The sequence below is a fragment of the Triturus cristatus genome, chromosome 3_2, assembly GCF_964204655.1.
Source record: "Triturus cristatus chromosome 3_2, aTriCri1.1, whole genome shotgun sequence".
Classification (NCBI taxonomy): Eukaryota; Metazoa; Chordata; class Amphibia; order Caudata; family Salamandridae; genus Triturus; species Triturus cristatus.
In genome coordinates, this window is record NC_140584.1 from 508,522,574 (window position 1) to 508,545,398 (window position 22,825).

A 22,825-nucleotide genomic window follows, 5' to 3' on the forward strand; every position below is an offset into this window, starting at 1 on the left:
CTCTATAAAGCTAAATTGAGGCCTAGAACGTCAGACGGTTTGATTGTTTAAGTCCTCTCCTAGGTGAAGCGGTTGAATCTGTCTCTGACATGTATCCTCTAGACCTGAATCATGGACAGTCGCGAAAAATGATGAAACGACAGGCGTATTGTAAATTACTGCGTAGCCATTGCATAGTGACATTAATAATCTTGTTTTTCTTGAGTCTTTTAATAATTACTGCAAGCATATTGTTGCACATATATTACCCTATTTCTAGACATGTTTATAATGTTACTGCTGAACATTCTTTTAGTGACTTACCTCCGCATGAATTGTCTTATAGACTTGCGCTGCGCAATAACACTTTCATTAGTATGTTACATCATTCCCATCAGACTAGTAATGCCACTAATTGTTGGGTGTGTGGTCGGCTCCCTCCCTATCAGAATTATGAAGGAGTCCTGCCATTCTTTCCACACCCATTTACACATAACGGCTCCTGTGGAGCATGGTTTAGTTTACTCAATTCCATAGATTCAGACACAGCTGTTTACCAAGATCAGTGGGTATGGGGAAATCTGAACCTAGTTTTACTCAAGGTCTGCTACCCTGACAAGGAGGGTCGCCCCAAAAGAACAGGAACTAATCTAGAAAATGAAGTATATGGATTAGGTAATTTTACACCTAATCCCATGATTCTAAATGTCATATCCGAAGTTGAACTAGTCTTACCCACCATGTCAGTATTCCCAGCAAAAGGGGAATTATGTGTAAGAAAGGTTGGTTCCATACATATGGGCCATAGTAAATGCACTACTATAGTAGAATTCAGTGATCAAGGCAAATCTTCATTTAGAGCTTATCACCACTCCTACTTTATATGTGGTCAGACTGCATATATGCGTCTGCCTCTAGACTGGGACGGTACCTGCTACATTGCATTCCTTTTGCCACCTGTTTTTCTAGCTCCTCCGGATTATTACAGAAATATTCATTTAGTACACAACAGAGAGCGGAGAGATCTCCCAATTGTCGATTATACTGAAACAGCATGGGAGAAATACACAGATTTCAATAAAGGCATCTTTCCCTATATAGGTACTGTTACTAATAGTAAACTGATACGTAGATTAACTAGAACCCTTGAAGCAGTAGTGAATGAAACTATTTCCGCCCTAGGCAATTTAACAGAAGAGCAGTCTGCTATGCGGATTGTTGTGCTTCAAAATCGTCTTGTCCTTGACGTCATCCTGGCTGATAGGGGCGGAGCTTGTAGGGTCATCGGATCAAGCTGCTGCGTATTCATACCAGAAAATTCGCCATCAGTATATAAAGCCATAACTCGCCTTCATAAGATTGTAAACCAGATACACCAGAACCCAGGCACTTGGACTTGGTCCAGTTGGTTTTGGAGTGTGATATCAGCCTGGGGATGGAGAGTTCTATCCTTCCTAGGTATTGGCCTTCTCATACTATTCAGTTGCTGTCTATGTCTACAATGTGGACCAGCGATCTGTGGTCTGTGTGCCACATCATGTATTCCACCACCAAGATTTCATTCGTCACGGAAGAAGAAAGAAGAACAAATGATGTTATATTAACAGATCAATGGATTAATGAAGATTGATATCTCTTAACGGGCAAGTAGGGGACAAGGAGGGAATGTGGAAATATGGATTTTTCTGGTCAGTTATGTCCCCTATCTTGGACCCCAACGGTTCTATGTGCATGTCACAAGTACATGTATGTTCCCTCCAGTTCCAGTTATGAAGACGCAAATACATGTGCGTCCACCGTCAACATGTCCTCTGTCAGATCCGCCATGAATAGGCCGGATATTCCATTCCTAAGTACGAAAGGCCACCGGCTTTATATGGTTCACTTATGCCATTTTACAGTCCAGGCAAGTAGGCCCAGATTCTGTCATCAAACTCTTCTTTCTTTCTGCCTCTGAAAGCTCCAGTTCGAGCCTGCATCTGTGACCATGAACTTTGTCTCATTCTCTGCGCGGCTCACGAAGCCTGACATCAGCCTATTCTCTGCCAAGAACTGTATTTCACCTTCGAATTATCTGCTTCCCCCTCAGCCGATGCATTCCTGCCTAGTAGTTTAAGTAAACATTCTTCCAGTTACCAAGCAAAGGGCCCGGCTTCTCTGTCCTCATGCAAGTAATTCATAGTCCTGTCACCATGGAATATTTCTACCCCCTCGCATTTAGTGTAGACACTTAGACGCTTGTACACGCACGCACAGTCAGTATAGAATAGATTCTGTCCGAGAGTCCTTCTTTTATGGATAACATAGTTCTTTAAACATAGGATGTTAGATATGATTTGGGATTAGGTTGACTTGACCCCCCAGACTTCTTGTCTCCACATGTAGAGCTAAATGTCAAGTCCCCTTCACCCCCTAGTTACACGTCAATTACACGTCATGCTGCTGCGCGCGCATCTATGCCAAGTATTATCTTATAGATCCACCTATAGGTGACATCACAACCAATTATGTTCCTTTTTACTCCTTGTTCCACCCATTTTCGGTTACGCAGACAACTCGTCATTTTCCTTATCAATTGTTACGCCTACTGCATTCGCTTCATTGTAATGTATGTACTATAAAAGTCATTTCATGTCAATAATGTATGTACTTCACTTCCTGAACCCCCGTGGTGATGGAACTTGGAGCATCCGATTATAATCGATTATTGGAATAAAGCCCATTCCGAACCTCTAATACCACGGATTCTGCCTCTCATTTTACTGAGCTATTTTATTATGTTTCTGTATCAAATTCAGTCCTGGTAAAGGAAAATTATTTACCACACCTTGAGCATTCCCTGCAGCCTCAGCAGCAGCCAGCTGTCTGAGGGGTTCAAGAGAGGGGCAGTCTAATTGAGCCTGCCTCAGATCTGCCCTTGAAGGTCTCCCTGTCCCAAGAAACTCAACCTGATCAGGTTCAAGTTCTTCTAGGACAGTTCCTTCAGGGCTCTCAGAATCATCCTCCTGGGAGGGCTGATCCACCACCTGAGGCAGGGGGGAAGGCACAGCCTTAACCCTACTGCTCTTTCTCTTGGGTTGTGACTGGTCCATAGTTTCAGGATCCAGCACGTGTTCAGTGGTGCACTTTTTGGCCTGTGACCTGGTCACAGCAAGGACATGTGCATCTATCCCCAGCATTTCTGCATGGGTCCTATACTCCACTTCAGATCAGACTGAAGTTTCAAGATCATTGCCCAGTAAACACTCTACAGGAAGGTCTGAACTAACAACAACTTTCTTGAGGCCAGTTACCCCTCCCCAGGAGAAGTTAACAATAGCCACACTATGGGAGGTAGTGGCATTGCTAGCGTTGGTCACTAGGTAATTCTCACCTAGTATGATCTGTCCAGGGTCCACAAAGGCAGGTGTCACCATTGTGACACTAGCCCCAGTGTCCCTGTAGGCCTGAGCCATTCTTTGGTTGATAAAAGGAGTCTGTCTGTACTTGCCCAGGTTACTGGGGCCTATAGTAGAGGACAAAGCCAAGTCCCCATCACAGATCAGAACAGCCTGAGTAGGTATTCTGACTAGGCCAGAATCCTCCTCAGTTCCCAGGGTTAACCCTACTACACCCTTTTGCTGGGAACCACCACTTACAGCTGGACTATGGGGTACAGTTGCCTTAGGGGCAATGGTGGCTGGGGGCTTATCCTTTTTGGTGCACTCACTAAACCAATGTGAGTTGGACTTACAATAGTTGCACCATGGTTTCTTTTGGCCATCTTTCTTTTTATCCTTTTTGGGACCACCCTCCCCCTGAGCCTTTTGGGGGCCTGGTGAAGACTTCTAGTCTTTTTGTTTCTGATCATTACCCTTCTGGTCTGCCTTTTTCTGATCACCGCCCTGGTTCTGGTTTTTCTGCTTAACTCTAGTCCTGACCCATCTATCTGCCTTCTTTCCCAATTCTTGGGGAGAAGTCAGATCAGAATCAATCAGGTGTTGATGTAGTAGCTGGTTTTGACAGTTGTTAAGGATTTGTTCTCTCATGATCAAATTATACAATCCTGTATAGTCCTTTACCTTACTTCCCACTAGCCAGCCTTCCAGAGCCTTAGTGGCACAATCTACAAAGTCAGTCCAGTCCTGAGTCTGTGTCTTCTGGGTATCCCTGAACAACCTGTATTGTTCAGTGGTTAGGCCAAACCCATCAATCAGAGCACTCTTCAGGACAGTGTAATTGTCTGCATCCTCATCACTAACTGTGAGGAGCTTGTCTCTACCTTTCTCAGAGAAGGAGAGCCACAAGATAGCTGCCCACTGACTTTGGGGTACCTGCTGTACTTTGCAAGCTCTCTCCAAAGCAGTTATCCATTTGTGGATGTCATCCCCACACTTGTAGGGAGGGACAATCTTGCTCAGGTTTCTATTATCATAGTGCCTGTCTCTATCCTTAGGGATATTGCTGCCACCAGTGGGTTCTGACCCACTTAACTTTTGCTCTCTAGCCAGAGCAAGCTTCTCCTTGGCAAGGGCAAGTTCTTCCCTCTGAATCCTCAGATTAGCTTCCCTCATTCTGGCTTCATGCTCCTTTCTCTCAGGGGAAATCATCCCCCTGTGAGAGGAAGCATTAGAGATGCTAGAGACATGGGAGTGGATGGATTCCCTTGAAGGGGATCTGTCCCTCCTGCTTCTCTGTGTAAGCCCACTTGGGGGTCTGTATGGGGGGACCCCATGCAAACTCCCATGTAAGCTTAGGTTAGCCTGGCTAAGTCTTCCTACTTGGCCCTGGCTGTCTACCTCTTCATCTGAAGTCCCATCTGACTCATCTGTGGTGGGTAGACCCTCCTTTGTACCTAAGGTACTGGCCTGTGAGGCTCTAAGAGCATCATACCCCTCTAGGAGTTGTACTAGCTGAAGGAGGGTAGGGTTTGCACCCTGTTTTAACTTTCTGGAGGTACACAATTGTCTCATCTCCTGAAAAGTTAGAGTATCATATCTAGAGGGGGTCTTCTGCAGACCTGCCCCTCCTGAGAGAGCATCTTCTTGATCTCTTCCCAGAGACATGATCTAGTGAGGGTGTGGTGTGTGCACCTACCTACACTAGTTGTTTCTACTAAACCTCTCTGGTAGTTGTAGTCAGGGTGTGTTACTCCCTTCAACCTACAACCACTAAGTCCAGTAGGACTTAAGTATTATAATCTATGTTATATGTACCTAGACAATATCTGTGTGATCTTTCAATTTAGTATCTCAAGATTACAATGGTATTACAACAGCAAGCTCAGATCCCAACCGCTGCTCACCAATGTGAGAAGTTGGCCTGATGTATGATGTCACTAGTTCTAGTGTACACCTTATATCAGTCCAAACAACCCTTATGGTGATTGGTTGTAAAGTCAACCTTATAGACCAGCTATCCTAGTGGTAGCATGGACAAGAGCAGTCTTAGGCTAAACTCTGAATGGCATGTGAAACCAGCTGTGATACCATATATAATCCTTTGAATACCAAATGAAAGGACACCACAACAGATATATATATAAAATAAAATGGATTTATTCTAGTCAAACCCTCAGCACTTGTTAGACCTGGCACCTTGGCGTGAGTTTCCCTTCCACTTTTTGATGGTGTGCCTCGATTGTTTTTCTGGTGTTGTCCGCTCAGGGCACTGCGCCACGGCTAATCCGTGCCGCAGTGCAAGTGCTCCCTAGGTAAAGTGTACCTGTAATTGATGTTCCTGATTGGTTTATTGGATTCACTGTCAGTCCCCAGTAAAGTGCACCAGGGGTGCCAGGGCTTGTGAATGCCCATGCTGCTGGTGGGCTTGCAGCGCTGGTTGCGCCACCCACAGAGAGCGGCCTTGTAAAATGTGTCTAGGGTCTGCCACCGCAGACCCTGTGCGCGGTCCGGGACCGTCGCGCTGACTGCGCAAGTGCCCCCACTTGCCAGTCCCTAAACCTTCCCTTACCTACATATTAGCCACCCCTCTGGTAGGCCCAAGGGCAGGGTGCATTGTAGGCATAAGGTAGGACATGCCCTGATGTGTGTGGCATGTCTTAGTAGTGAATTACAGCCCTTGTCGTTTTTCACTATTGAAGGCTACCTGCTCTCCATAGGCCAGAATGGGCTGCTGGGATCACGCCAACGCTGTGACCCCAGTGGACTCAGAGAGCATGGTAGAGTGTCAAGTTTAGTATGCCTGAGCTCAGAATAATAAAATACTTCTTGTAGTCAAGTTTATTTTAATATCCTGGGTTTGTAAATACTACTTTTAGAAAGTTAGTATTTACTGACCTGACCATATCAGTTTGCGTCTGCTGTGTGTGTGTTCTGCCTAGCAACGAGTAAGGAGCAGGGTGGGGGGATCCCCAGAGACAGGTTGGCTGCCAGGTGGTGGGTAGGGAGATGACACCAGGATGGGTGGGAGGAGTACACCTTGACTCTTGAATAGACCTGTGCTCTGCCACCACAAAGCCGGCGCCGCCCCCTGTGGGGCGGCTGATGTCTCTGCCCTGCTGCTGAAAGGAAAGGGCAGAGTCACCATAACAAAGTGCTCCAGAACTGGACTGAGCCAGGCCCAGGCCCCCTGGCGCTAAAGAACAAAAGAATCATGGTATAAAAGTAGGAGCCTGGCTCCTAAGAAATGAGAATCCTGTTTACCACAAAGAACCTCTGCCCGACTAGAAGGAGAAGAAGACGCTGGAGGAGCTGGCCTGCTGCTTGCCTTGCTGAGAAAAGAGAGGAAGAGACTTACTGAAAAGACTTTGCTACTTTGTGCTTGAACATTCTCCAAGGGCTTGATCTGAGCTTGCCCCCTGAACTGAACCCCAGGACCAGTGGGTTCTCTGTGCTTTTGCTCGTCCTCCAATTCGAGCCGTGTGTGCATCCCGCTGGAAAGAGACTGCGCCCCTCATCGCCCCTCCTAGGGCCGTGACACTCAGAAGCTTGCCTGCCTCAAACCCGTGAGAGCCCCGCTCCATCCAGAGCCGCTCTCTGTCCCCGGGCCAGGTCGCCTGCATCCCTGTCACCGCCTGCTACTGGAGCGCGCTGACCGCGCTATCACCCCTCCCGCCGGAAACCGTCCGACGACTGTGATCTACGCCGGGTCACCCAGCTGCACTGACCGTGCCCTGCGACCCCGCTTCGCTATCCCCGGACATCTCAGGCCGCGCCGCCCCCGCTGTGGAGACCCTCCGGCACCGCCGTGCTAAAGGGTCGCTGGCCGCGCCTGCCTACTTGCCCACACCTGCTGATTGAGGACCCAGGAACACTTCCCAAGCTGAGAGTCGCACCGACCTGTGCCGACTCTCCACATCACGAAAGAAGTTCCAGTATCGGGCTCGGGGCCCGCAACGCCTTATTTCCCCGTTCGCAGGAGCCGATCTCTGTGAGTACTGGAACCACAAGTAACATTTGCAAGAGACTACAAGGTCTCCATTTGAAGCTACGAACAAAGAACAGTTGCCTGCTTTACAACCTGGTGGCATAGCGAAAACGTTGTTGGTCTTGTGATAAGTCTGCTGAGATATATATACCTATTTTTACATAAAGAAGCGTATTTTTCTATATATCCAAGTCTGGTGTCCGTTTCTGGGGGGATTGATGTATTTACTGTGTGTATGATTGTAAGTGCTTAACCAACAACGCCTGAGGAATCGCCTTGGCTGCTCACGCCAAGCACCTAGAGGGTGAGCAAGGGTCATTCGCGAGGGGTTATCCTGCGCCCTGACGTGGAGGAGAGGGTTCCTGCTTGACACAAGGGCAACCTTGCGCCAACCAGAGACCCCCGACTCTAACAGCACTCTTTATGAGATTAGAGGTAAGTACAACACAGTCTTATTAAAGCATACATTAAGTCACACAGGTAAGTAATACAGTTAGGCCCTAGGGGCCACTCAAACCATATACTAAGTAAGTGGTATAAGGACCACTGTCACGGAAATAGGATAGGCCTAGGCCTAGGGAATCGCTGGGGCTACACTACACTAGCAACAGTTAGGAAGTGGGAGGCCCACGGGATTCAGGTGCAGAGTGGAAACACTCACGCGTAATGCGTAAAAGTCGATAGAAATAGTAGTTGTTAGAAATTAACAGTTTAAGGACACTTCTGAAGCAGCTAGAGAGTCGAGAGTCGGAAACTAGACCCTAGGATAGTCACTACCCTTATGAGCACCGAAGTACCCAAGTTACCTAGCCCACGGACTGCGGGTGCATAGGTGTGAACTTGCGTCGGGTTTCGTCGTGGACTTCTATGGATGCCTGAAGGAAAGTTGCTGACAGGCAGTCAGTGAAGAGTGTCCGGTGGATCCCAAGGCTGGGATCAAGAAGAGAGGAGACCTGCAAGCAGAAGGGACAGAGTCAAGGTCAATAGCCAGTGACCACGTGGAACCAGGAAGGAACCAGGCGATGTCGTGAAGATTGCAGGTGAAGGTGAAGCTTGTCGCTGCAGCCAAGAGGACCAGGGAACGTCGAGGACGACAAGGACCAGGAGGCGAGCTGTCCCACGAAGGCTCTTGCTGTCGGCGGCGTCGAAGTTGGACTAGGACTCACCAAGCCTTGGCAAGCGGAACCCACGAAGAACGGAGGACTTGCTTCTGGTGCAGACCAGGAAGGTCTGGGGTGCTTCTCTTTTGCAAAGAAGCGGGAGCCAGTCTGGAGGAGCCAAACCAGCAGTGAAGATTTCTGGATGCGTCGTCACAAAGGTCACTAGCCAACGGGCAAGCAACCGGACAAGCGCGGCAAGCAGGAAAATGCAGAAGGGCCCCACGCAGGACTCGTGGAGTGTGGGGGGCTGATCTTCGGAGCAGATGGTGCTTGGGGTTGGGGCTTCTCAATCCCCGGTGCACAACTTCGAGGGTGCCTCAGAAGCTGCGCTGGAAGATACTCGCCACTTTTCCCAGGTAGCCGGTCCCACGTCTCTCGTCGCCTCCACGGATCTCAGCTCGGCTGTGGATGTGGATCAGGGTCGGAGAAGTCTGGAAGTCAAGGCTCTGGTCGGGCTCTGCAGTCGGTCCCTCGTAGAACTTCAGCAAAGCAAAGGGTAGTCTCTTGATGGTGCCTGTTTGCACAGGGTAGCCACTCCTTGGCCACAAGGGAGATTCTTCAGTCTTCTTCTTTCGTCGAATGTCGAAGGTCCAGAGTTTCTGTTCAAGTTGCAGGTTCAGGATAATCTAATCTCCTGGGGCCCAGCTACCACTCTTATACTAATCTGGGGGGCTGGGTTACCTGCTAGGTCACGCCATATGGGTGGGACCTGGGAGGGGGGTGGTTACACCCCCTTCCCTTTGTCCAGTTTCGCGCCAGGACTGGGGCTGGAGAGCCCCAGCACCGGTTTGAACTGGACTATGCACGGGACACCTTGTGTGCCCCAGGCATGTCTCATTCTTTTCATCCCTCCCTGCCCCAATACACTAAGGCCTGTCTGGGGTGGTGCTCGCATCTCCCAAGGCAGGAAACCTATTGTCCAAGCCTCCCTTGCCGGGATCACTCCCAGCAGCAGGAGGTCAGACTCGTGTCTGTGGCAGCAGCATCCATTTTGTGATGCTGGGGCTCTGGTTAAGTTTAACCGGGTAAGTAGGTTACAACATGTCTTCTCCCTCTAGAAGGGAGGGATAATATCCTCATCCCCATAAATGGGATGGGGGTATTATTCCAAAGTGTTAGACACCTTACACAACATGTTTTGATAAAGCCAAACCATAGTTACCATAACCGTTTAAGATTATAAGGCACTTTAAGAGTATATGGTAGGCTATATCATAGAACAGCTATAAGGACATGGTTCCGAAAGCTGCAGACAGGCTCAGCTCATGCTAGAGCACCATCTCACATGTTACCAAGCACTCTGCCTCCAGGATTGTTAAGGCCTGCCATAGGAGTGGCTGATAGGTACACATGTGTCTATATGTAAGTTAGGTATAGGAATACTACACCTAAGCAAGACCTTGCCCCAGCTGAGTGATCAGCCAGTTGTGTCATAATGGAAGGCCAGGCCAGGGGTGGCATAATACATGCTGCAGCCCCTGGTGGGCCTAGGGTACACCTATGCCCTGGGTACCTAAGGTACACTGTACAGGGGCCAATAAGGTGATCCTATCCAAATGGGTTATGCACCTAAAGTACATAGTATTAATTTAGAGAGAGAACAGCAGGGCTGTGGGTCTGATTAGCAGGCCCACAGCCACATGTAAGTCGAAAACCAGTAAAGCAAAAGCAAAAAGTGGGGGTGAACATAGAAAGCAGACCCTACTCTCCTACAGTGATGGACTAGTGTTCCAAAATGGAGGAGTTGGTTTACGCAGCCTGGGGCTGCCCGCACAAACACTATTAGATATGGGGTCCTTGGTGGGATTACTTTGGGCTCCAGAGAATATAATGTACATCTTCATTTGGTCCTTGGTCAGAATGTTTTGCTTTGTCTGCCTTTGTTGTTTGCTTTTAAAATCCAATAAAAAAAAAAAAATGAGACCCTAATTACTGACAGCTCAAAAAAGAACATTCCAAGCAGCAGGAAAACTTACCATATCCTTAATTTCTATGCCAATCAAAACATTTTGAGATCAACCAAACAAAAGGCTTTACCAGAGCTTTGGATGGCACATAATTAACAAGCTGTATACAGTCAATCATTTGAAGGATTGATATAGGACTCAGGGAAGTCTGTGATGTGGACTTACTGTAGTCTAGAGACTAGAGGTCTTCAGATGAGCAAAATAATGCAGAATGTTTCAAGTGACATCCTCTGAGGTTCGAGCTGGCACTAGCTTTAATCACTCAAAAATGAAGCACCATCATCTGAAATTGAAATTACTTTGAGTGAATACACTTTGAACATCCTCATTCCACGTCCGACTTCAAAAACAAAATAACAGCATATTTGGCACTAGTTCCACATTCCAATGCAGCTTCAATTTCAGTAAGGAATATGTAGGCACCAGAATCAGAACAAAATCGCAGAGGCAAATATCACATTCCTAATAGTGTATTCCCCTACAAGCTTTCCATGATCAAAGGAGAGCAGTAGAGGAATGAACAATTAAAGAAGGAGCAGATAACCGGTGTCTTGGAAGGGAAGTTGTAATTATGTAGGACCAAGAAGCCTAAAAACGTAGTCTGGAATAGTGCAATGCTAATTGCCACACTTCCATGCAAGCAATTTGGGCAGAGGTTCACAGGTTTGTCATGCACCCCAACACTAGCAGTTGGACAAAGAAACAAATGTAACAGGTGCCGAGACAGCAAGTCTAAACTACATAGACAGCAACAGCAGAACAAAAATCCAGAGCAAAACTTCATCCTCCTGATTAGCAAACTTCACACAACAAGGGCACACACTTCCAAATCTTTGGGCAGTTTGCTTGAAAATAGCAGTTGGATAAACGTGGCACAAACAGAAGGTACCTGGCACCACATTAGCAAGTAATTGAATGATGTACTCACCAGGACAAAAACACAGAACATTATTCCCCTAAACACTGACTAGTCTGCTAACAGGGTGAAATTCTCCAAGATTCTTAGGATCCTGGACAACAGCAGTTGGTCAGACATTCACATAAGCAGCAGATTATACAACTTCGGAAACTTCTTTAAAAAAGAGGCCTTACTTACTACTATCTCTTGTAAGACTTAAAGTGAGGTAGTGTCTGTCCCCAGGCACAACCACAAAGTTCTTTCACTTCACAAGCATATTCCTGGAAATGGTAAATGGCAAGGATTGCGGATGCATCACCCATACCGCAGTGGCAAGGCATCTTCTGATGAAAGGGGGGTACAGTAGATACAGTAGTTCATGCAGCCGTACTTCGCTCGGTCCTTACTGGTAAAGTATGTGCTGTTGATACTCATCTGTATTTTTCTTTAACCCGCCTAACTTGTTTTTGTTTCTGTCTGTGGCAGATATGCAGGAAAAGATAGACAGATACTGTCTCCCAAGGTGAAAAAGAACCTCTCACACCGCCACGGCTCTTTATTTAAGGCATCTAGAGGGACGAAGAAGCTGTCAGACACAAGATTTCTGTCCATTTTTACTCAGTGGAGGCTATAGCAGAAGCCTATCCCCTCTTGAACATTTCTTCAAGTATTCCCAGCAACAGATCTTACAGAAACAGATCAGTCAATGGCTTCATGGGGTTGTGAAGCAATTGGGATGGCTTCCTGAACTATCAGCAGTTGCAGAGATATATTGAACTTCACATAGCTCTAATTTCTATAACCATCTCACTTACTGAACATTTAACTGTGAGATTAGGGGCATGGGGGCAGCTGACCTGGGAGGTATGATCCTCTGTCAGTTGGGCAGGTGGTGCAGTATAAGAAACTGAAGGGCAGGGATTGGTTAGGAACAGGCAGGGTGGGGTTAAGGAACATCCTGGAGGCTTTTCTGGGGTCCCCAGCCACCATTTTGTGGAGGGCAACAAATTGGCTACGTGTAAAGACAGGGTTATTGAAAGAGTGAGTAGTACGTTTGTGGCGACAGAGGGGTGATGTCTTGTGCAAGGTAACTTGCAGAGATTGATAGTGGATTCTGATTAGGAATGGAATATTATGGAGGAGAGAATATTAAGAAGGAATCACGATTGATGAGGGAAGAGAGGTGCAAGGACCTTTTGCGTCCTGAGGCAAGGGTGTTCGAAGAAGGTGGGTCTGGGTGCCGCATGACAGGGAGGAGATGCCAGGAAGCTTAGCACCCCCTTTCACACTGGAACTTCCAAACTGGGACACAATGGAGGACGCAGACTTAGGAGAGTCTAGTGTGGCTTGGCCACCCCTAGGTGAAGAGTTAGTATTGTCCAGGGCAGCCAGATGAATGGTGATGGACAAGTGCACAATGGTCTGGGGAAGGTTTGGTATGGCCTCCACAGCAATGGGTGGGGAAAGATCTAGTTTGGCCTTCCCGGCAACAGAGGACTGGTCTGACGCATATGACTGGTGGAATACTAATGAAGATGGCGATGAGATGGGTGGCCAAGAGGCTGGCAGAGCAGGTAAATAGACATGGGTGTACTAGTGGCCTTGGATTTTAAAGAGGAGGATTTGGAGAAAGGGGAGCTGGGAGCACGAGGAGGAGGAGGAGGAGGTGATGGAGAGATTCAGAAGGGCTTTAAAGTGTTACAAAGGGCCAAGAAGGATGGCAACCAGGACGAAATTGGTGTTTTAGATAACAGCTTACAAAAGAGGAGTGGAGATGAGGACAGCAGCAGTGGACACACAAGATATGGCTAGGACTTGGCTCTGAAGCCAGATAGGCAGTGAAAATTGTTTCAGCCTATGATGGTTTCAAAAAAGGTTGAGGGGGTGGGGTCTGGTGACATAGTGGTGGGAACAGACGTGCGATTGCACGTGGCACACAGAGGGAGTTGAGACGGACAAGTCTCTGGAGCAGGGGAGTGATGGTAAGGAAGGAGAGGTGATAAAGGCCATGGAAAGTAAAAAAAAAAACAGGGGGAACAGTAAGTTGATGGGGGAAACCAGTAAAAAGGTGGATAAGGAACACACAAAGGAAGGAGATAAAGGGAGAGACAGATTAGAAAGAGTAAGCAGTTGAAGATTATGAAGTTCCCATATATGGGGATAACCAATCTATTAGGGGTGCACTTGATAGATAAGGGACAGTTCCGATTGATTACGCTTCTGTCGTAACCAGAGTGTCACTCAGTTAATGATTTCATGACATCAGTGTCTTATGCATCAGTGGATACAGCAATTGATTTAGTGCAGCAAGTGGGGGCATACATGGCAAAGAGAGACATACAGTGGGCATTTTGCCTGCTACTGGTACACCCACCAGCAGACTTCGAGCTATTGGGCATTCAGATTGATGAAACTGGTTTGTTGACAAGGCACTACTTTTGGGCTGCACTATTTCCTGTGTACTTTGAGACATTTAGCACTTTCTTACAGTGGCTGTTCACATTAGTGACAGGGACATAGACACTGAAGATTTCTTCTTTGTTCGATCAGCTGGCTATGCGGATTGACAGCAAATGTTGGACAGTTTTAAACAGCTCATGAGCAACTTGGGTGTGCCATTGATAGATGACAAAACAGTGCAACCAAATACAGATTTGGCTAAGGTCATTGCAATAGATTCCACAAACCTGGAGACGAGGCTGCCTTGTTGAGATAATTTACGGCATGATAAAATTGATTGATGAGGTGCTGGTAATAAAGAAGGTGCAACTGAGGGAAGTGCAAGAGCTGTCGGGACATCTAACTGTTGCATGCAGGGTGGTACGGGCAGACAGAACTTTTTGCAGGTGATTGGACCTGGTCCTGTCTGGTCTGACATTGCTGCATCACTGGGTTCAGTTGGCGGTGGGCTTCAAAGAATATTGGACGATGTGGTGTTATTTTTTGGTGCATTTCAATGGCATTTCCTTGTAGGGACTGGGGATGAGGCAGAATGGAATCTTATGATATTCTCGAATGCAGCAGGTGAAGATTTTAGTCTGCACTGACGGGATGTGGTGTGCTGAGGAATGGCCGGCTGTCTGGAAGAACGGGGGCAGGAGTATAGCCTTCCTGGAGTTCTTCCCATTGGTTGTTGCGTTGGTTTTTTGCAGGGACAGGTTTGCAAATAAAAAGTAATTTTTTTAATGTGAATAACAGGGCCATAGTGGTCATAGTGAACACACCATCAGCAAGCGATATCAATGTACTGAAGATGTTGGGAGAATTTGTACTGCGTTGCTTACATTATAACATAGTGTTCAGAGCTCGCCACGCTCTGGGTGCTGACAATGATATTGTGGATGCTTTGTCTCATTTGTAGGGGAGGAGATTCCATGGGTTTCCTGCTGACGAAGGATAGAGGGTGATGCCAGAGAAACTTTGAGCAATAGGAAAGTAAGAATGATGCAGTTAGTGCTGGGATCTTTAGCACAGTCAACACAGAAAGCATACGCTTTGGCATGACAGGATTTCTTGGCATCTGGAGTGCATGGGACAGTGGGGGCGGAGAGAGCATGTGGTTGAATTCATAATTGACATTATTGACAAGTGTTGGTCAAAGGTGACTATTGGGGGTAAGTTTGTCGGGTATAGCATTTGTGGCCCAGCTGTTGTGGGGATAAGCGCCATCCGCAGATGAGCAGGAATGCCAACTGTTAGAAGACTAGGCGAGAGATAATGGAAATAGGGGCAGCCTGCAGAACCACTGACATGATCTGTGGTGTGTTTGGTAATTGCTACCCTCCAGTAATTTTGTAAAGATGGTTCAAAGGTGGTACTATTTCCCACGTTAATGTTGTGTATGTTTTTTAAAGTTTTCTGAGTGTTGGAGTTGATGGAGCAAGGTTTTGCATAAAAACAAACTTTCTTGTATGCAATCCTCTCGAATAACCTGTAACACTATAATCAACCTGTCTGTGAGTACTAAGCGCACCACATTCAACATATTGTATCTAGGGGACGCTTTCCTATGTGCTTCACTAATAAGTAATCCGAGTGTCCTAAAATGCCCGCAAAAATGCAGGAATTCTTCTGCGCATGCGTCTACTACATCTACATAATATGACGTTTTCTGTCGCTTGGGGGGAAAACTTTGCAGCTGCGCAGTAGCTTCTAGAATGGCCACTATAAAGTAATGCACTAACGCACATGCTGCGCTGAAACTCACCTATGCAAGTTCTACTAAGCTATTAATGCATAAGATTTATTAAGTAAATGGGGTTAAAGTAGAAGTAAGTGGTATACAGTGAATTCATTTAAGTTTGTATTCTAACGTGTTCTTCTTTGACTTTATTAATAGTTCCCATTTGGGCCTTGGAGGGTGACCGCGTCTCTGTTTCCATGTGACTTCTACACATGCGTAAAACGTCTGCTTGCTATGAAACAAGTGAACTAAATTGACTGGCTGCCAAACTCAAGCCCAGCAAGGACATGGGAAACCAACTTTTAACCCTACAAGAGGAAGGAGAAGAAACATTGTAAATTAGACTTACCGATCCATATATGAAATATCTGTGGGAATAAATCTTGTGGGTAGGGGCGGGGAGTTAGACAATAGACTAAAGAAAAATATTGCACTTGGTATGGTGTGATGTCCTCACCCCATTGCTTGGCCCAGTCAAAATTGTGGGTGAACATGGAATTGAAACATTTGGGGGTGGATCATACATTTAAATTGGTATAACAGAGCTAAGTTCTAGATAGTTAGACACACTTGATGCTGAGATGCTGATGCTATGCAGAGATGCTGCTCGATTTTGCTGCAATCTGACTGAAGAATCCAACACGAGGGAAAATTTTTCTAGCTCCTCCGGATTATTACAGAAATATTCATTTAGTACACAACAGAGAGCGGAGAGATCTCCCAATTGTCGATTATACTGAAACAGCATGGGAGAAATACACAGATTTCAATAAAGGCATCTTTCCCTATATAGGTACTGTTACTAATAGTAAACTGATACGTAGATTAACTAGAACCCTTGAAGCAGTAGTGAATGAAACTATTTCCACCCTAGGCAATTTAACAGAAGAGCAGTCTGCTATGCGGATTGTTGTGCTTCAAAATCGTCTTGTCCTTGACGTCATCCTGGCTGATAGGGGCGGAGCTTGTAGGGTCATCGGATCAAGCTGCTGCGTATTCATACCAGAAAATTCGCCATCAGTATATAAAGCCATAACTCGCCTTCATAAGATTGTAAACCAGATACACCAGAACCCAGGCACTTGGACTTGGTCCAGTTGGTTTTGGAGTGTGATATCAGCCTGGGGATGGAGAGTTCTATCCTTCCTAGGTATTGGCCTTCTCATACTATTCAGTTGCTGTCTATGTCTACAATGTGGACCAGCGATCTGTGGTCTGTGTGCCACATCATGTATTCCACCACCAAGATTTCATTCGTCACGGAAGAAGAAAGAAGAACAAATGATGTTATATTAACAGATCAATGGATTAATGAAGATTGATATCTCTTAACGGGCAAGTAGGGGACAAGGAGGGAATGTGGAAATATGGATTTTTCTGGTCAGTTATGTCCCCTATCTTGGACCCCAACGGTTCTATGTGCATGTCACAAGTACATGTATGTTCCCTCCAGTTCCAGTTATGAAGACGCAAATACATGTGCGTCCACCGTCAACATGTCCTCTGTCAGATCCGCCATGAATAGGCCGGATATTCCATTCCTAAGTACGAAAGGCCACCGGCTTTATATGGTTCACTTATGCCATTTTACAGTCCAGGCAAGTAGGCCCAGATTCTGTCATCAAACTCTTCTTGCTTTCTGCCTCTGAAAGCTCCAGTTCGAGCCTGCATCTGTGACCATGAACTTTGTCTCATTCTCTGCGCGGCTCACGAAGCCTGACATCAGCCTATTCTCTGCCAAGAACTGTATTTCACCTTCGAATTATCTGCTTCCCCCTCAGCCGATGCATTCCTGCCTAGTAGTTTAAGTAAACATTCTTCCAGTTACCAAGCAAAGGGCCCGGCTTCTCTGTCCTCATGCAAGTAATTCATAGTCCTGTCACCATGGAATATTTCTACCCCCTCGCATTTAGTGTAGACACTTAGACGCTTGTACACGCACGCACAGTCAGTATAGAATAGATTCTGTCCGAGAGTCCTTCTTTTATGGATAACATAGTTCTTTAAACATAGGATGTTAGATATGATTTGGGATTAGGTTGACTTGACCCCCCAGACTTCTTGTCTCCACATGTAGAGCTAAATGTCAAGTCCCCTTCACCCCCTAGTTACACGTCAATTACACGTCATGCTGCTGCGCGCGCATCTATGCCAAGTATTATCTTATAGATCCACCTATAGGTGACATCACAACCAATTATGTTCCTTTTTACTCCTTGTTCCACCCATTTTCGGTTACGCAGACAACTCGTCATTTTCCTTATCAATTGTTACGCCTACTGCATTCGCTTCATTGTAATGTATGTACTATAAAAGTCATTTCATGTCAATAATGTATGTACTTCACTTCCTGAACCCCCGTGGTGATGGAACTTCGAGCATCCGATTATAATCGATTATTGGAATAAAGCCCATTCCGAACCTCTAATACCACGGATTCTGCCTCTCATTTTACTGAGCTATTTTATTATGTTTCTGTATCAAATTCAGTCCTGGTAAAGGAAAATTATTTACCACACCTTGAGCATTCCCTGCAGCCTCAGCAGCAGCCAGCTGTCTGAGGGGTTCAAGAGAGGGGCAGTCTAATTGAGCCTGCCTCAGATCTGCCCTTGAAGGTCTCCCTGTCCCAAGAAACTCAACCTGATCAGGTTCAAGTTCTTCTAGGACAGTTCCTTCAGGGCTCTCAGAATCATCCTCCTGGGAGGGCTGATCCACCACCTGAGGCAGGGGGGAAGGCACAGCCTTAACCCTACTGCTCTTTCTCTTGGGTTGTGACTGGTCCATAGTTTCAGGATCCAGCACGTGTTCAGTGGTGCACTTTTTGGCCTGTGACCTGGTCACAGCAAGGACATGTGCATCTATCCCCAGCATTTCTGCATGGGTCCTATACTCCACTTCAGATCAGACTGAAGTTTCAAGATCATTGCCCAGTAAACACTCTACAGGAAGGTCTGAACTAACAACAACTTTCTTGAGGCCAGTTACCCCTCCCCAGGAGAAGTTAACAATAGCCACACTATGGGAGGTAGTGGCATTGCTAGCGTTGGTCACTAGGTAATTCTCACCTAGTATGATCTGTCCAGGGTCCACAAAGGCAGGTGTCACCATTGTGACACTAGCCCCAGTGTCCCTGTAGGCCTGAGCCATTCTTTGGTTGATAAAAGGAGTCTGTCTGTACTTGCCCAGGTTACTGGGGCCTATAGTAGAGGACAAAGCCAAGTCCCCATCACAGATCAGAACAGCCTGAGTAGGTATTCTGACTAGGCCAGAATCCTCCTCAGTTCCCAGGGTTAACCCTACTACACCCTTTTGCTGGGAACCACCACTTACAGCTGGACTATGGGGTACAGTTGCCTTAGGGGCAATGGTGGCTGGGGGCTTATCCTTTTTGGTGCACTCACTAAACCAATGTGAGTTGGACTTACAATAGTTGCACCATGGTTTCTTTTGGCCATCTTTCTTTTTATCCTTTTTGGGACCACCCTCCCCCTGAGCCTTTTGGGGGCCTGGTGAAGACTTCTAGTCTTTTTGTTTCTGATCATTACCCTTCTGGTCTGCCTTTTTCTGATCACCGCCCTGGTTCTGGTTTTTCTGCTTAACTCTAGTCCTGACCCATCTATCTGCCTTCTTTCCCAATTCTTGGGGAGAAGTCAGATCAGAATCAATCAGGTGTTGATGTAGTAGCTGGTTTTGACAGTTGTTAAGGATTTGTTCTCTCATGATCAAATTATACAATCCTGTATAGTCCTTTACCTTACTTCCCACTAGCCAGCCTTCCAGAGCCTTAGTGGCACAATCTACAAAGTCAGTCCAGTCCTGAGTCTGTGTCTTCTGGGTATCCCTGAACAACAACCTGTATTGTTCAGTGGTTAGGCCAAACCCATCAATCAGAGCACTCTTCAGGACAGTGTAATTGTCTGCATCCTCATCACTAACTGTGAGGAGCTTGTCTCTACCTTTCTCAGAGAAGGAGAGCCACAAGATAGCTGCCCACTGACTTTGGGGTACCTGCTGTACTTTGCAAGCTCTCTCCAAAGCAGTTATCCATTTGTGGATGTCATCCCCACACTTGTAGGGAGGGACAATCTTGCTCAGGTTTCTATTATCATAGTGCCTGTCTCTATCCTTAGGGATATTGCTGCCACCAGTGGGTTCTGACCCACTTAACTTTTGCTCTCTAGCCAGAGCAAGCTTCTCCTTGGCAAGGGCAAGTTCTTCCCTCTGAATCCTCAGATTAGCTTCCCTCATTCTGGCTTCATGCTCCTTTCTCTCAGGGGAAATCATCCCCCTGTGAGAGGAAGCATTAGAGATGCTAGAGACATGGGAGTGGATGGATTCCCTTGAAGGGGATCTGTCCCTCCTGCTTCTCTGTGTAAGCCCACTTGGGGGTCTGTATGGGGGGACCCCATGCAAACTCCCATGTAAGCTTAGGTTAGCCTGGCTAAGTCTTCCTACTTGGCCCTGGCTGTCTACCTCTTCATCTGAAGTCCCATCTGACTCATCTGTGGTGGGTAGACCCTCCTTTGTACCTAAGGTACTGGCCTGTGAGGCTCTAAGAGCATCATACCCCTCTAGGAGTTGTACTAGCTGAAGGAGGGTAGGGTTTGCACCCTGTTTTAACTTTCTGGAGGTACACAATTGTCTCATCTCCTGAAAAGTTAGAGTATCATATCTAGAGGGGGTCTTCTGCAGACCTGCCCCTCCTGAGAGAGCATCTTCTTGATCTCTTCCCAGAGACATGATCTAGTGAGGGTGTGGTGTGTGCACCTACCTACACTAGTTGTTTCTACTAAACCTCTCTGGTAGTTGTAGTCAGGGTGTGTTACTCCCTTCAACCTACAACCACTAAGTCCAGTAGGACTTAAGTATTATAATCTATGTTATATGTACCTAGACAATATCTGTGTGATCTTTCAATTTAGTATCTCAAGATTACAATGGTATTACAACAGCAAGCTCAGATCCCAACCGCTGCTCACCAATGTGAGAAGTTGGCCTGATGTATGATGTCACTAGTTCTAGTGTACACCTTATATCAGTCCAAACAACCCTTATGGTGATTGGTTGTAAAGTCAACCTTATAGACCAGCTATCCTAGTGGTAGCATGGACAAGAGCAGTCTTAGGCTAAACTCTGAATGGCATGTGAAACCAGCTGTGATACCATATATAATCCCTTGAATACCAAATGAAAGGACACCACAACAGATATATATATAAAATAAAATGGATTTATTCTAGTCAAACCCTCAGCACTTGTTAGACCTGGCACCTTGGCGTGAGTTTCCCTTCCACTTTTTGATGGTGTGCCTCGATTGTTTTTCTGGTGTTGTCCGCTCAGGGCACTGCGCCACGGCTAATCCGTGCCGCAGAGCAAGTGCTCCCTAGGTAAAGTGTACCTGTAATTGATGTTCCTGATTGGTTTATTGGATTCACTGTCAGTCCCCAGTAAAGTGCACCAGGGGTGCCAGGGCTTGTGAATGCCCATGCTGCTGGTGGGCTTGCAGCGCTGGTTGCGCCACCCACAGAGAGCGGCCTTGTAAAATGTGTCTAGGGTCTGCCACCGCAGACCCTGTGCGCGGTCCGGGACCGTCGCGCTGACTGCGCAAGTGCCCCCACTTGCCAGTCCCTAAACCTTCCCTTACCTACATATTAGCCACCCCTCTGGTAGGCCCAAGGGCAGGGTGCATTGTAGGCATAAGGTAGGACATGCCCTGATGTGTGTGGCATGTCTTAGTAGTGAATTACAGCCCTTGTCGTTTTTCACTATTGAAGGCTACCTGCTCTCCATAGGCCAGAATGGGCTGCTGGGATCACGCCAACGCTGTGACCCCAGTGGACTCAGAGAGCATGGTAGAGTGTCAAGTTTAGTATGCCTGAGCTCAGAATAATAAAATACTTCTTGTAGTCAAGTTTATTTTAATATCCTGGGTTTGTAAATACTACTTTTAGAAAGTTAGTATTTACTGACCTGACCATATCAGTTTGCGTCTGCTGTGTGTGTGTTCTGCCTAGCAACGAGTAAGGAGCAGGGTGGGGGGATCCCCAGAGACAGGTTGGCTGCCAGGTGGTGGGTAGGGAGATGACACCAGGATGGGTGGGAGGAGTACACCTTGACTCTTGAATAGACCTGTGCTCTGCCACCACAAAGCCGGCGCCGCCCCCTGTGGGGCGGCTGATGTCTCTGCCCTGCTGCTGAAAGGAAAGGGCAGAGTCACCATAACAAAGTGCTCCAGAACTGGACTGAGCCAGGCCCAGGCCCCCTGGCGCTAAAGAACAAAAGAATCATGGTATAAAAGTAGGAGCCTGGCTCCTAAGAAATGAGAATCCTGTTTACCACAAAGAACCTCTGCCCGACTAGAAGGAGAAGAAGACGCTGGAGGAGCTGGCCTGCTGCTTGCCTTGCTGAGAAAAGAGAGGAAGAGACTTACTGAAAAGACTTTGCTACTTTGTGCTTGAACATTCTCCAAGGGCTTGATCTGAGCTTGCCCCCTGAACTGAACCCCAGGACCAGTGGGTTCTCTGTGCTTTTGCTCGTCCTCCAATTCGAGCCGTGTGTGCATCCCGCTGGAAAGAGACTGCGCCCCTCATCGCCCCTCCTAGGGCCGTGACACTCAGAAGCTTGCCTGCCTCAAACCCGTGAGAGCCCCGCTCCATCCAGAGCCGCTCTCTGTCCCCGGGCCAGGTCGCCTGCATCCCTGTCACCGCCTGCTACTGGAGCGCGCTGACCGCGCTATCACCCCTCCCGCCGGAAACCGTCCGACGACTGTGATCTACGCCGGGTCACCCAGCTGCACTGACCGTGCCCTGCGACCCCGCTTCGCTATCCCCGGACATCTCAGGCCGCGCCGCCCCCGCTGTGGAGACCCTCCGGCACCGCCGTGCTAAAGGGTCGCTGGCCGCGCCTGCCTACTTGCCCACACCTGCTGATTGAGGACCCAGGAACACTTCCCAAGCTGAGAGTCGCACCGACCTGTGCCGACTCTCCACATCACGAAAGAAGTTCCAGTATCGGGCTCGGGGCCCGCAACGCCTTATTTCCCCGTTCGCAGGAGCCGATCTCTGTGAGTACTGGAACCACAAGTAACATTTGCAAGAGACTACAAGGTCTCCATTTGAAGCTACGAACAAAGAACAGTTGCCTGCTTTACAACCTGGTGGCATAGCGAAAACGTTGTTGGTCTTGTGATAAGTCTGCTGAGATATATATACCTATTTTTACATAAAGAAGCGTATTTTTCTATATATCCAAGTCTGGTGTCCGTTTCTGGGGG

General features: G+C 47.2%; 1 protein-coding gene across 1 annotated transcript in view; it reads right to left on the reverse strand.

The window, feature by feature from the left end:
* LOC146857622 (uncharacterized) overlaps positions 1–22,825 on the reverse strand; it is a 127,743-nt gene that overhangs the window by 101,703 nt on the left and 3,215 nt on the right. Inside the window, exon 2 of the mRNA XM_085646837.1 lies at positions 10,637–10,754. The gene's annotated coding sequence lies outside the window, so the exon portion shown is untranslated. The remainder of the gene's footprint in view (positions 1–10,636; positions 10,755–22,825) is intronic.